Source organism: Phalaenopsis equestris, unplaced genomic scaffold (genome assembly GCF_001263595.1).
Source record: "Phalaenopsis equestris unplaced genomic scaffold, ASM126359v1 Scaffold000297, whole genome shotgun sequence".
NCBI classification, from domain to species: Eukaryota; Viridiplantae; Streptophyta; class Magnoliopsida; order Asparagales; family Orchidaceae; genus Phalaenopsis; species Phalaenopsis equestris.
The window spans coordinates 1,194,169-1,208,837 of NW_018164739.1; the positions used below are offsets into that span (position 1 = coordinate 1,194,169).

Consider the following 14,669-nt stretch of genomic DNA (forward strand, 5'->3'; position numbering starts at 1 on the left):
TCGTATTAATAAAAGTAAATAAACTTTGGCAAGCATTATCCATTATTATTTGACGTCCAAAGGATTAGAAACTATCCTTATACACGTATTAATTTTTCACATTTACAACAAATCCTTGGTAGACTAAATAAAATTAATATAAATATTAATGATTTTAATAAATATCTTATGTTTTATAATAGGTTAAATAAATAAAATAAATATATGATCACTTGTTATCATCTATGTGGGTTCTCAAAACCCATCATATATATAATATGCATATTTTTTTGCTTCTTTTTGTACATTCCTCTTTTATAATTAGTTTTTAAATGAAATTTAAAGATTTAAATACTAAAATATTAATAAAATGTATTATACCAAAAAATATTCACATAATTACAATTATTTAAGTCATCAACTAACATTGCTATGTTGGATTATGCCAATCAAGGACAACTTTCATATTTTCTTCTACTGCCTTATTGTCTTGGAGCATCCTTGATTTGAGCTACTCTTATATTCCTTCATTTAAAATTTTAAATAAAGATGTCGAATAATCAAATGATATACATGATTAATAATAAATAGTGAACGATATTTTCTTACATTTGTTTGAAAGAAAATCGCACACATCATGAACTACATAAAGATTGATTTTTTTTTTAATTAAAAAAATTTTATTATGACTTTCATTTGTAAGAAATATGCAATACAAAATATTGAAGGAATATGAGACAAATAAGTGAGGATAAAACAATATTGAAGGAAATAATTATGTTTTACTTTAGTTATGTTACTAAATTATATACTTCCTAAAATAAAATATGTTTAAGTGTTTTATAAGACCTTAAAAGTAATTCATTAATATAAATTTTGATAATTATAATATTACTTATATTAAGAAAATGATATAAAATCAATTAGGCAAAATGGATCTCAAATAAAGTTTCTTGGTATATGCAAATTCATCATTGGCTTCCAACTAGTATTGTGATGCTTAATAAAAATGCAAAAGTTTTGGACCTATGAAAAATGATTGTAGTGAATTTCTTAAATATTTATGTTTCTCTATAAATATTATATTCATTAAAAAATTACACATTTTTAAAAATATTTAATGTTGTAATTTAGCCATTTATGTTCAAATGAATCACAAAGTATTACCCATGTTTCATTATTGGCTAGTTATAGAAATATAATAAATGTTATAGCTAAAAGGAGAAGAGGCTTTGTTTACTTTGAATTAGATCCATCAATATTTTAGTGTTGTGATATGCTTGATTTCCTTACATTGCATGTAATAACTCTTTCTTATTTTTATTTTTCTTTTACTTGACTTGATTAAATCTTTTATTTTATGCAAGTGTTTTGTGGGAAATTATGATAGAAATGTATACTTGTCAAGAAGAAGAAGACCAAAAGATTATGTCAATGAAAGGGGCATTATATATAAGATAATATCAGTGTAAAGGCTCTTTACCTATTAAGAGACTATTATTTTTCGTTCACTGTAGGTTTTGCATGAAATCGTAAGTGTGAGAAATAATTGATGCTAATATAAATCTTTTTATCAATCATAACACCATATACACCTGAGAGCATGTGATCCAAAATATTACAAGTAACATCATCCTCTTTTATCTAACTTTATGTCCATCTGTTTGGTCAATTATAAATTGTGAATATCTACCAAGTTGATGATCTTTTCTAAGAAGCATGCAACTTTTAGAGAATCCTACCAATGACCTGCTCTTATCCTCTTAATTAGCAAGATTCATGAATGATACATTTTTAAAGCTTCCAATATCAAACCATAATTTTAATAATATAAAACAACTGATTATTTTAAAGATTACATCATTATAAATATTTTTCTTATGATCATAAAAAGTCAACATTAGAAAAATAAATTTTTAATATAAAGATAGAAAAAGTGTATACTACACATTAGATTGGCTTCTTTACATTTTTTAGTTTGGATGCTTTAATTTTGGCTTCTATATAGTGGTGGAATCAAGTCTAGCGACAAGTTTCACACTACTCTAGCTAGTTCCCACTACAAAGATATTCTATTAGACATTTACCTTACCAACAATTGATATGAAACTCTTTGATATTCATATATAGTTTGACAATTATTTTATTAAGAATTGATGAGGAACTCTTAAGATGCAATTTTTTTAAGCTTTTTAAGAAGCGCATGGGTAGTCTTGAAGTTGAGGAAAGTTGAAGTGGCCAAGATGACCTTGGAAGCCTTATGGATAATCAATAATAACAATTTGTTTTGAATAATGACATATAAAAAAATGATATACAAAACAAAAAAGAAATAAGGTGATTAGAAGATAAGGATTCACTAATGGAGGAAACTAAGATCCATTTGCAGTATAGTATGTTGCTAGGGAAAAAATCTAAGATTGTGAGAAAAGAGTTGAATATATTTGGCTGAATTTTCTTTTCAAAAATAAAATAAATATCAAATAAATGTTGCATGTTAGTAATGAATAAGTTTATAGAAGATAATATTCCAAAAATTTCTAATTTTATTGTTGAATATTTATTTAAATGTTGCCAATAAAATTCATAAGCATAATTCAAGCAACTTTCATATTTAAAAAAAATTACACATTTTTTTTTCAAAATTATTAACAATAAAAATTCATTTAAATTTGATATGTCTTTGTTGCTTTCAATGCTATAAAAAATGACAAAAATGAATGATGTTACACGTTTCATGCTTAAATATTTTCTTCTTCAAGCATGTCAATCTCTATATTATATTCCCTTAGTTATATGCCCCACTTCAGTAAATTTCATACCATGACTCACATGTAATTTTAATTTTATTAAATCAGAGATTTTAAGACTTCTACTTGCATTACATAATCAAGATATGCTTAAAAATCTTGTTATTTGGTTTCATTTTTGTTTGACTTGAGATATGAGCATAGTCAAAAAGATTTAAGAGCTTCACGTGGGGGACTCTAGCTAGTCTCCTTATTGGCGTCAATTTTTGATGTCACGTGAGTAGGGTGTTCATTTGAATTGTTCAGAAAGATTCACAGCTCACTCATAGCATCTTGTATCCTAAGACACCCATACAAGGCCTTATGGTACATATTGAGGGCACGAAACTAGGGTCTGCGATGATTTGACCTTACCTAGAAGAATCTGTTCTTGGATGGGTTTACTAGGACTTGAGAAATGTTCGACACCCATTCCAATGTTTGGAGACCATATCATATCCACATGAATCCTCTTGTAGTTAAAGGAACTCATTGAAGCTTCCCATATCTTTCTCGGGAAGGTTAGGGTTTAGAATGTCGCACACGCACTGTGGTTTGGGGTGAGTACCGACAATGAATCCCCTAATAGATGACCGATAAAAAATATTCATTTGTAGGGCTATGTGGCTATATTTCAGTCAAATTTGATTCCCCATAGCTTTCGGATCAATAAAATCCTCTGTCAGACATTTCTAGTGAAAGCAGGGTTTTTGAGGCTAGACCGGTGCCTTAGTGCTAGCCCCACGCACCTAAGCGTCTAAAATAGCCCCTAAGGAGCTTAAAACCTGAGAGCACAACAAGTAGGCACCAGTCCTGCGAGTCGGCACACCCACCTCCGGGTCACTGACACTTCAACACGAGTCACACACTCAACTTCACGTGTGTTTTATGCATTTCATGTATCATTCCACACTATTGGCGCATTCTTCATTAGTATATGTCATTCAAACACTAGTAGTGAATGTTTCCCATCTTTTGGTCATTCCTACCCCTGATAGGACGATCACACTACATTAGATCATATTGCATTTGTATGTGCATTCTTCGATTATTCCTACGACAAAGTTGGTTGGTTAGCTGAGTGATCTTGTGTTGGTCACACGTGGCAGCTAGTATTGCCCGTGAGGATGTCTCGATGGGTAATACTAGCTATCGCACTGTGGACCGATATATGTATGTTGTGCTAAGGTTCCAAGGAGTCTAATAGGCGTCACTTAGGCTTTCTATTTCTTAGGAACTATCTTAAGAAGTGTAGAAATTTACATTTTTTATTACTTGCATGCATCATATTTCAAAAATCTATTTTGAAAACTACTTGCATATTTAGCTTAGACCATACATTAGATCAAATTTCAAAAAAATTTTCAAAACTTATATCTTGTAACATCTCTTAGAATTCTAAATCCTTAGGACGGGGCCGGTGATGGTGACCTCATCAAAACATATGGTAGCCTTCTGACATAACCCTGCACTTACTCAGATGATATCTTTGGACACTACATTAGATGGTGTGATTGGCTAAGGACTAGGATGCTAGGTAGTCTTTTTTTAATGTCCTAACTATAGTTCTTTGTTGGTTTGGTTGCCTTAGCCAGGAACACCTACCGATGTTGAGATGTGTGCAGTAGTATATTGCAGGGAGCCATGCTTAAACACACTCACACGTGTAACAGGGAGGAGCAAGTAATGATTAGGACTAAATATTTTCTGCAGGCGCTGCTAAGCTCCTCCAGCCAGACATGGCTCATATGCGTTGCACGTGGTTGGCTATACTACTAATGTTGTTTTCATGTAGATCAAGGTCCTTTTCACTTTTTGATATATAATTTTTAGAGTCCTTAGGAGAGTATTATATTAAAAATAAGGTACAGACATGGGTTCCGAGGCACCAGGCACGGGTGAAACAATGTCACGAGGTCCAGGAGTTATTTTCCCGTGTCTTGTACCTTAATTCTAAATCTTATTAATACAAAGAGTTAGGTCAAGGTATGTACTTATGCAGTGTCAGACAGCATTTTTCTGTTTTTGGGATATGTTGCTGACCCAGCAACAACCGATCTTTTATTATTTTGTATTTGTATTATTTTACCATTTTTTATGCTTATGTGCTTGAAGTTATTTCACCCTTTTTATGTTGTGATTTTGTCTGAGAATCGTGCAAATCACTTAAGCTCTTTAGAACTTAAAATTTTATAAAATGTATACAAATTTTAATAATAAAATTTTGAGACTAATTAAAATTTAGGATAAAATATTAAGGATTTTCAAAATTTCCACTTTTATTTCTTGCATGACCTTTAGACCGGATTTTAAATTGGTTGCATAGCATGACCTTCTCCCAAGTCATAGTTAATAGGGCCTCTAGGCTTAAGGATAGATAATTGCTTTTTTGGCATGTCCCGAGGAAAAGTCCCCATGCTTCTCCAACCCGACTAACCCAACATAGATTTCTATTTAAGTGGTTATCAAGTGCGCTTAGGGTGTTAGAGGCTTCCTCTAAGCAAATGGGGAGTAATTCATTTGTTAGAGCATTCCGGTTCCATAGTTTTACCTCTCGTTTCTTTTCACTCTAGTGACATCCTTGTCACTTTGACAGGTATAAGTCTCACCTCTACTCTTCTTACATACATAGCACTAAAGTTTTCTTCTTTTAAATTTAAGACTATCGAGGTCTCCATGGATGACGCAAATCATGGATTGTTGATAAGGGGGTATCTGTCTGTGTTGGGTTAGCTACCTTCACGACCAGATAGACCTGGGGTCTCAGTAGCATTGGATGACGGATCTGTGTTATCCTGACCCGGTTATCTCTACATGATTAGGATTACTCCTTCCTTCATTTGTATACCCCCCTTTGAGCCATATCACTCCTTTTCACACTTTGTTGATGTCTTCCCATAGGCTCAGATTGTGAATAGATCACTAGTTTGAGATACGGCGATTTACCCTCTACCCGAATGACCTGATCTGGTGTCACCGATAAGCTGACACTCGTATAAGATTGTGAAAGATTTACTCTCTACCTGTGTGGGTCAACGGAATCTTTGAAGGTATCAAAACGCTCTTGTGAGATAACCATCCTTTGTGAAACCTTATACTAGTTATTATAGAAGTGTAAACAAGATTTCTTTAAGCGAGAGTTTTCTTAGGGAACCTACAAGATGTAAATGCGTCCATTGGGAGTTGCTCTTGACCACCCTAGAATAAGCACACGCACCTGAATCTATGGTTGTAGGTTGCTTTCGTAGGCCTTCTTCGCTGATATGCTTCAAAGGCATTTTTGATCCGATCTTGTTTTGAATGTACTCATTTCGACTATTGATACACCTAAAATAACCTAAAATATATAGAGTTTTTAGACACATTTTTATACTTATTTTTGAGATATTGTGCTTAAACGGAAGGTTTTTATGTATTTTTCTTTCAGGTACAAGTAGAAAGGTGAAAATGCTAAAATGAGTGAAAAATGATCAAATTTAGATCAAAAATGTGAAAATGGTGCAAAAGAGTTTTGACGCCTAAGCGCCGATGAAACAAAGAAGGCCGAGTCTAAGCACCAGAGGCCCCGCGCTTAAGCGCCAGAGGCAGTTATGTGACAGTTTACTTCATTTTGTTGAATTTTGAAGGGACATTTGAGGCACCTATTGGCTAAAGAGGGTGGTTATGACCACTAAAAATGAAAATATAATTAGAAGACTTGTGAAAGGAGGCATCATTTGGAGAATTCATTGAATTTAGACACATTTTGAAGAGTTACTAAGACACCTCTTGGAAAATTACAAAAGAAGGAAGTTAAGACTTTTTAAAGTCTGCTTGAAAGTCCTGAAAGTCTTGGGAAATGGGGAGTTCTGAGAAGTTCTAGAGATTTCCATGCACCACAAATTTACATTATCCTTTTTGTTTTTAGTTTTATTTTAAAAGTAAGAGTGTTGTAAAAGAGAGGAGATTTAAAGGAACTTCAAGTGTTTGGTGGAGGATTTGACATAAGTTTTTATCTTTTGTTTTTAAATAACTTTTGGTTTTAATTGAGACTTCTTGTTGGTTTGACAATGATTTCTACTTTTAAACTAAAGTGTAGTTTTGTTTTCTCCATGGATTCTGAGTAGTTTTCTTTATATTTCTCCTTAAAATGATAAGTAATTAAAGTGTTGGATGGAATTTGTGGAGAGTATGAATTTTTAATGTTGGAAGAAGTTGTGATGATTTAATTCCATGCACTTCATTTACTTCTTGATTTGGTCTATCTAGATGTTACAATTTATTGTGAGAACATGTAAGAACCAGGTTGGTATTGTCTCAGTCAATAATTGGAAAGAATCACATGAGGTTGTATGAATGAGAATGTAATTCATATGATTTAGTGCAAATAAATAGGGAAATAATCTTTGAAGGGTGTAGAGCTAGAGAGATTTAAAGTGACAGGTTAAAACCCCCAACTTGGTTTATTGTTTTAGGTTCTGATATAAGATGTTAGCCCCCAGGTGGAGGGAATCGAGGGAACTCTAGAGTGAGAGCTGGTATCTTCCCTGTCTAGCCGGTCTTTAGAACTATTCAAACTTTAAATTAGCCAATGTTCTATATAACATCTCTGGTAAGGGTAAAAAATATTATTGCTCATGTTTGGCACAACACAATTTGCATACTTCCACAACAGAAATCCTTTACTTATTACTGATTCATGATAAGGAGAAAGATATTTTCATATTAAGTACTTTTCTTTTACATAAACTCAAGTTATCTTTAAAAGTTGTTACTGTTTTGTCAAAATACAAAAAATACCAAAAATATTTGAATTTTAATTATTATAAAAATATTTATAGTTTAAGTGATTGTTTTTTTCGAAATAGAAAGTTTATTGATCAATAGTGCATATTGTTATTTTTTCAATGAGTTCGATATTCAAGTTTTAATTAAAAAGTTCTATATTACTTGATAATGATACGTATACTTGCGTAGTATCCCAATATATATATAAATTAAAAAGTTAAATTCTTATTTTCTTCAGGATCAAGTTTTTTGTTATCTTGCAAAGTAAGAAATAATAAGTGAAAAATATCATCAAAGACATCGTTATACTATTGCATATAAACAGTAACGGGATCAGCTATCATGAAAGTTTTCTTCACGAAAATTCTCCACGTATTTTTTTTCGTTTGTCTTCATTGTTGTATATATTTATATTTTTTTATTTTTCTCTTCTCTAGATCATTCATATGATATGGAAGATAGATTTACTCAGAAAAAGGAAGTATACGATGATATACAAGCTGACGACTCATTCAAAAATAAAAGAGAAAAAGTGACAAAAACACTCCCCTTTCTTCATGCTTCTTATGGTGTTAAATTCTTCATACTCTTTGTTTGACATATACTTATTAAAAATATAACATATAATCGACATTTTTAGTTTAAAATACTTTGGATAAATTCTTGGACATTTGTTAACATAAATCATATTGAAAATAGTTCAAATTTTCTTTTATCACCAACAAAGATCATTGAATTTCATTCTCCTTTCAATAACCTTTAAATTCTAGAAGTAAATTCTTACCCATGGTAAATCAAAGTGCCTTTATTTTGTAGCACCTTTAATTCTCTACCATTGCTTTTAATTTTACCCATGGTAAACCAACCCTTTTATGTTATAATCATTTTATAAAATTTACTTAATGATAGTTTTCTCCTAACAATGTTGAATTTATGGGTCTACAAATATCTGTGTGGATGAGTCTAACAATGTTGTTGCATGGTATTTTTCTTTGTATGAAATGATTCTCCTTTCATGCCCACTAAAAACTAATCATTCACAAAATTATTTTGGACAAATAATGCGAGGAAATCTATTTATATTGTGTTTGGTTGATAATTTTTGGAGATTGGCAAAACAGAGATGCTTAAATCCCATGCCATCGATCCAAGGATAATCTTTGACCCTCGTATGCATGCTTGATATATAATAAGAACAATAGATTGTCTAACATTTGGATATGAGCAATACAATTATTATTTTTAATTTCCTAACTATAGACTTCTTGATTTTGTATAAATATTGCAATATTTCTCTAAATTGTGGTGTTTGATCTTTGATTTGTCATACCAAGGATTCCTCCCTTGTTCATATCCTCTCATTGTTACAACTTCTTCGTCCTCAACCACATTTTATGCATTCATGGTATCTTAATGATGAGTGCATAATGCTTATGTAATGTTATGTTTGATAGAAATTAGGAGAATTATTAAGGCTAACACAAATTGGTCAAGGAAATAAAAATTGTTTCAGAAGCTTTTAAGCTCAAAGAGCATGTCATTTTATTCTAAAGTGATCATATAGTAAAAAAAGGCTTCATATTTAATACATAAAATACAATTATAATGGGTTTTTCGTACAATTATTCTAAAGCCACATTCTAAAATCATAATGAATTCTTAATACACTCCTCACTCTCCATATACTTCATACATTAATGTCATTTTAGTCCATGTAGGAAAAACTGATGCCAGAAAACTACAAAATATATTTATAGAATTCTACACGCACAAATTTTTCTTACAACATGCATGAAAATATTCAAATTATAATATAAAATCATTTAACAGTTTCATATTAAACATTTCAAATAATGACAACTTTCAAGGAAAGGATTTTTTCAATTCAATTTGTACAGACTCATGCACTCTAAAAATCTGCAACAAATATTCTGCTATTTCTTCATCCCCCTCTTCCTCCTCCTCCTCCACCTACACAAGCTCTTTATTTAGCTGTTTTTGGCAGTGCAACTTTCAAATGATCCTCACTTAATGCAGTAACCATCATTCTTACGAGATAATCAGAGGTGACGACAGCATGGATCGCACCATGCCGTGTGCACAATAGGGTGGCACAATTCACGCCGTCATCTGCACGTCTGGGCTCAGGAAACAACAGGAAAGCAATTATCGAGTGATTGTGAGCGGCTTTGGAGTCGGTTTTTCTGGGTAAAGTTCTGCTTCTCCATAAATTTAAAGAAGTCCTTGTTAAATCCATATTATTTGTTTTATTATTCTGAATGAAATATCATTAAAATTTGCTAAATTCTACATTATTCAGTATGCACACCTTCATTATCTTCTGTGTTTCCTGCTTTCACAACATCAAAATTCAATGAAAAAATATATGTCAAGAGAATCGAGCTATATGGTGAGAAATACTGCACAGCCACATGAGACAGTACTTAAAAAAGCTTTACCTGCTCATTCAACCGAGTTAATAAGAAAGAAAATTTATGACCAGCTTCTGTAAACTCTATCTTTTCATTCGAAACATCACTGCGTATATATACAGCAAATTTGTCGTTTTAAGATTTATTTTTAATTAATTTTCCTCTATAAAAAGAAAAAAAAAATCCATCAGCTATTAAAGCAAGCTTGTAAGCACAAAATGAAGAAACCAGAGAACAAAAGCCATTAGTCCTACTGAGCTTTAGAAGTGAGTTTACCTTATTTTGTTAGGAAAATTTTCCATCATTACCAGCAAAGCTTTCATGTGCATGTGTGGTTGAATAGCAGGGCAATTCTCCTTTGGCAGAAAAGAAGACAAGAAAACACGTAGTGATCGCACGCCTGGACGACAGCGGTCTAGATGGGCCGTGTGCCATTCACGAAAGACATGACCGCATATAGACCGTCGTCCGTACATGCGATCAACCACATGTAATAATTTTTTTCTCGTGCAATGTGTGTAATCTCTCTGCCAGAGGAGAATTGCCTGTTATTCTGAAACTTCACACCCTTGTATTATTATTCCCTCAACTCCATTGTCGAACTTCTGCATTTGTTGACTACTTATATGGCTGAAAAGCAATTAGAATGGCATGGATATGCTACGGGATATGCTTTGCAATGGTCCTGATTCCCATATCCTTCCTCCCAAAAGAAAATTATGATCTATTCCATAAATTATGATCTATTCCATCTTATCTATTCCATCTTCAACTCAAAATTTATTCTAGTTGCTTTCAAAGTTGGCAGTAACTTTTATTAATAAGAGATTACATGATGCCTTTATGTATCCAACAGAGTTAAAAGATTTTTGTTTAGTTTTTCAACACTAATGTGGAATGTTGTAGTGTAGAAGAAGCTACATGAACAATCAAGTTGAATTCAGAAAACTTTGGGGAGTTATGAACATCGAAAAGGCATTCCCTTTAGTAATTCTTGCAAAAAGATTTATGTGAAAATGTTTAGATTATGATCTTCAACTCAAAACTTGTATGATTATGATATAATTATGACTGAGATGTTGATTATGCTTTTGATTGATTATTTCTATGGCTTTGTCAAGCATTAAATTCTCATGGTCTGAATGCAAATCTATTTTTAAACTTTGAAGATTCTTTATGTGGTGCTATCATGCTTTCAAAACAATGTATTGGTGCTCCACCTTTCTTTTTTTAAGCAAAATCATTATCATTTTAAAATAAAAAGGAATGAGTCATTTGAGCAAGAAGGAATCATATTTTTAAGCACTTTTTGTGATAAATTATTTATAGGTGTGTTGAAGAATGCACACATGAAATGGAAGATTCTATGGATCTTCCCAATTGATGCTATTTCTCAGTCTGCATGCATGAGATAGATTTGCAAATCCTCTTAGCTTTATAATATACGGTTGAAATTAAGTGCAAGTGATAGAGGCATATGCTCATGAGTAAGAGATTTTTTGATATATTTGAAGGATAGGCTCCATTTTTGTCTGCCCTTCAAATGCATGAAAAATCATCCTCAAAATTTACAATGCACCAATGGCTACATTTTCTTAAGCTACAAATCAAATTATATGAATTTCAACTTTAATTTAACTTGAAACAATCACCGTGTAAAAGTCATGAACTAATTTTTGCAACGAAGATTCGAAGTTTTGAGATATTAAAGAGTGGATGTAGATGGTATAATTTTTGGACTTAAATTTACATAATTCAAATGAAAAATTTTGTAAGAATGTTGTAGAATGATAGACTATCGTTCATAGATATTGATAGGTTTTGTCAAATTCAAATTAACCAACTCTTAGATTGTCAAGAAAATGTTATATGTTAGATGTCAATTTGAGAATGGTAGAAACTTTTAAAATTGATAACACAAATCAATAATGAAAGGAGGAAAAATTAGATTAGATAGATTGTGGATATAGCATCTATTAAAATTAAAGTATATGTTGAAATATAGTATGTTGGTTTAAGAATAATAATAATAATAATTAAAGCTATTAAACTACGAGAAAATAAAATTAATATAAAAGAATTAAAGAGGTTTAATGCTCCACAAAACACTCTGTTATAATAAATGGACTATAATTTAGATTCATAAGACTAACCAGCATTTGGCCTATATTTAATGATGATAATGATGATGATGCATGTAATATGTAGCACACAATGAAAATTTTTGTAATGGTAGTTCGTTATGATATTAGATTCCATGAAGTAACGTTTGTTTAATGATGTCCATATGTGTCATTCATTAGATATGCAAGTTATCTACTTAGATACACCAGACGGAGCGAAGGATAACAAAATCGCGCTCACTGTATCGCATCCGTTGTCCGGACGTAGGTTGCATCTGCACTCTGGACATAATAATTTTTCAACATGATCGAAAGAAAATGACATTTGATTAAAGATATATTACAAATAATTTTGGTATTAAAAAATAATAACTTTACATATCATTTTGTAATATAAATATTAATCTCCAAAATATTTTGCTTATATTTTTTTTTTATGTCCGACCAAAAGATAGTCATATGTTTTATACTCATAAATATTGATAAGGAGCTTTGGTTCAATTTTTTACCACATTTAAAACATCTGGTTTTTTTAATTTTTAGGGGACATTCATTCAAGCTATGTTTTCATTGCTAAACTTTCTTATTTACACATGCAGGACTCAATTTATATACATACCCCATAATTCTTATTTATTTACATATCTAACCCCTAAGCTTCTATATTTACAAACATAACATCCGACTCTAAAACATCATATCAAAAATATCACCATTGTTTATCTTTCAAAACTGAAATATACATTTTCATATATAGATTTATGACACTATAAAATGTAAATATGAAATTTTAGAGGTTAGATATGTAAATACATAAGAAGTGTGTGATATTGGCTGGGATGTGCTACAGGATATGCTTTGAACTATGCTTGAGGAGCTTCTAGTTTTATGTCTTTAGCTTTTCTTCCCTATCTTTCTTGATCATTACTCACAAAAGAAGAATGCTCATTCAATCTTCAAGAATATTATATTTATGTATCTTTCATCGTTATTTACATACATGTCTAACACCAAAAAAATATTTACAATTATAGGACCTTGGAGTCAAAAACACATGCAAGAAAAGGTGAGTGGTAATGGAGTTTTTGATGTGATGTTAAAAATTTAAGTGGTATGCTTATAAATATAATGTTGTGAGATATATACTTCCTGGCATAGAAAATGAGACGAAAAAGGAACACAAGCAAACACAGATCGTTTACGTGGTTCGATCCAATTGGATCTACGTCCACGGGAGGGAATCAATCAAATATTTCACTAAGGTAAAAGAAATGGAGAATACATAGCTTATACATAGAGATGAGCCCTCATCTTCCTTCTATGGCCTCCCTCTCAAGCGACACATTGATACAAGGCCTCAAGATGCTCTCCTCCTCTCTAACTCTATAGTTATTCTCTCCTCTTTTGTGGTAGCTTAAGATCTATAGCTTAAGATCTCTTCTCTCTTCCCCCTTGCTCTCCTAAGCCTCACACCCTCTCTATTTATAGAAGCAAGAGAGTGGTAGGTGGAAGGTAGGTGGCCGGTAGGTGAGATATGGTAAGTGGCGGTGCCACATTACAAAATTGCCCTTTTACCTTAGTTCATTAATTGGGGGTCAAAATAACATATAATTATTTAGGGGTTAGATTTCTAAATATATAAGAATTGTGTGTTAGGTATGCAAATGCCTCTTTAAATTATGTGTCGCATTTTGCTAAAAAGAAAAGGAGTAAACCTATACTTTACTTAAAAGTTTTAAGTTTAATTTCGTTATTTGTTGATGATGAGGATGAAAACATTTCACAATATAATCAAAGAGCTTTATCAAGCTTTTGTAGTTCTAAAATTCATATGCTGAAAACCTAATAAATCTAGACATTTTTATGACTCATTTCTTAAATAACAAGAATCTAAAGGTTCACATTCAACATGCTCAATAGACCGGGCAGAGGGCTTGAATGCGTGATGAAATCTCGTGCAACACTAAGACGATAAACCATTACTCTATCGCCGTAAATTTTGTGGTGCCCATCAGTTTTAAGCCAATTATAAAAATTTACTATAGATTGATGATTACAGGATTAAATAAGAAAATCAACCTCCGCCATAAAAACCTTGAGAGGAGAAAGTGCCTTGTGAACATTCATCTCTCATTATGGCTGAAGTTTTCTAAATTGAAGTATTGATCAATGATAATAGTGAACTTACTGGGGGGAGAACACAATTTTGCATTGCATCGCACCATAAAAGTGGAGTTGGGCCCTTCAATTTCTTCGCCTCATAGCTAGACGGAGAAGAAAATATTACCAAATCAGTAAGTGATTCCGAATAATGAGAAGAAGAACTCCACAAAACTAAGAAGGATTTCTTGAAGATTCATGAAGTCCACGCTAGCTCTAATGATAGTTGTGATTGGAAATAAAAAAATATATACCATGGGGCATGGGCATTGTTGAGACATGCTAGGTTGTGATTGGAGGCTAGCAAATAGAGGTTATTAGCCTTTTGCTTCACTCAATTCCCCATACTTAATGTCACTTCACTAACCTGCTCATAGATTACCACCTCTATCACTAGAAATTCAAGAATCTCATCATGT

The 14,669-nt window shown here is 31.9% G+C and overlaps 1 long non-coding RNA gene across 1 annotated transcript; it reads right to left on the minus strand.

The window, feature by feature from the left end:
• Positions 1-9,495: 9,495 nt before the first annotated feature.
• On the minus strand, positions 9,496-14,617 carry LOC110025244. Its single transcript, XR_002294108.1, has 3 exons — positions 14,505-14,617; positions 14,279-14,354; positions 9,496-9,757 (listed from the first exon to the last, which is right to left on the minus strand). It is a non-coding gene; the product is annotated as an uncharacterized LOC110025244 (long non-coding RNA).
• Between the last annotated feature and the right edge of the window lie 52 nt (positions 14,618-14,669).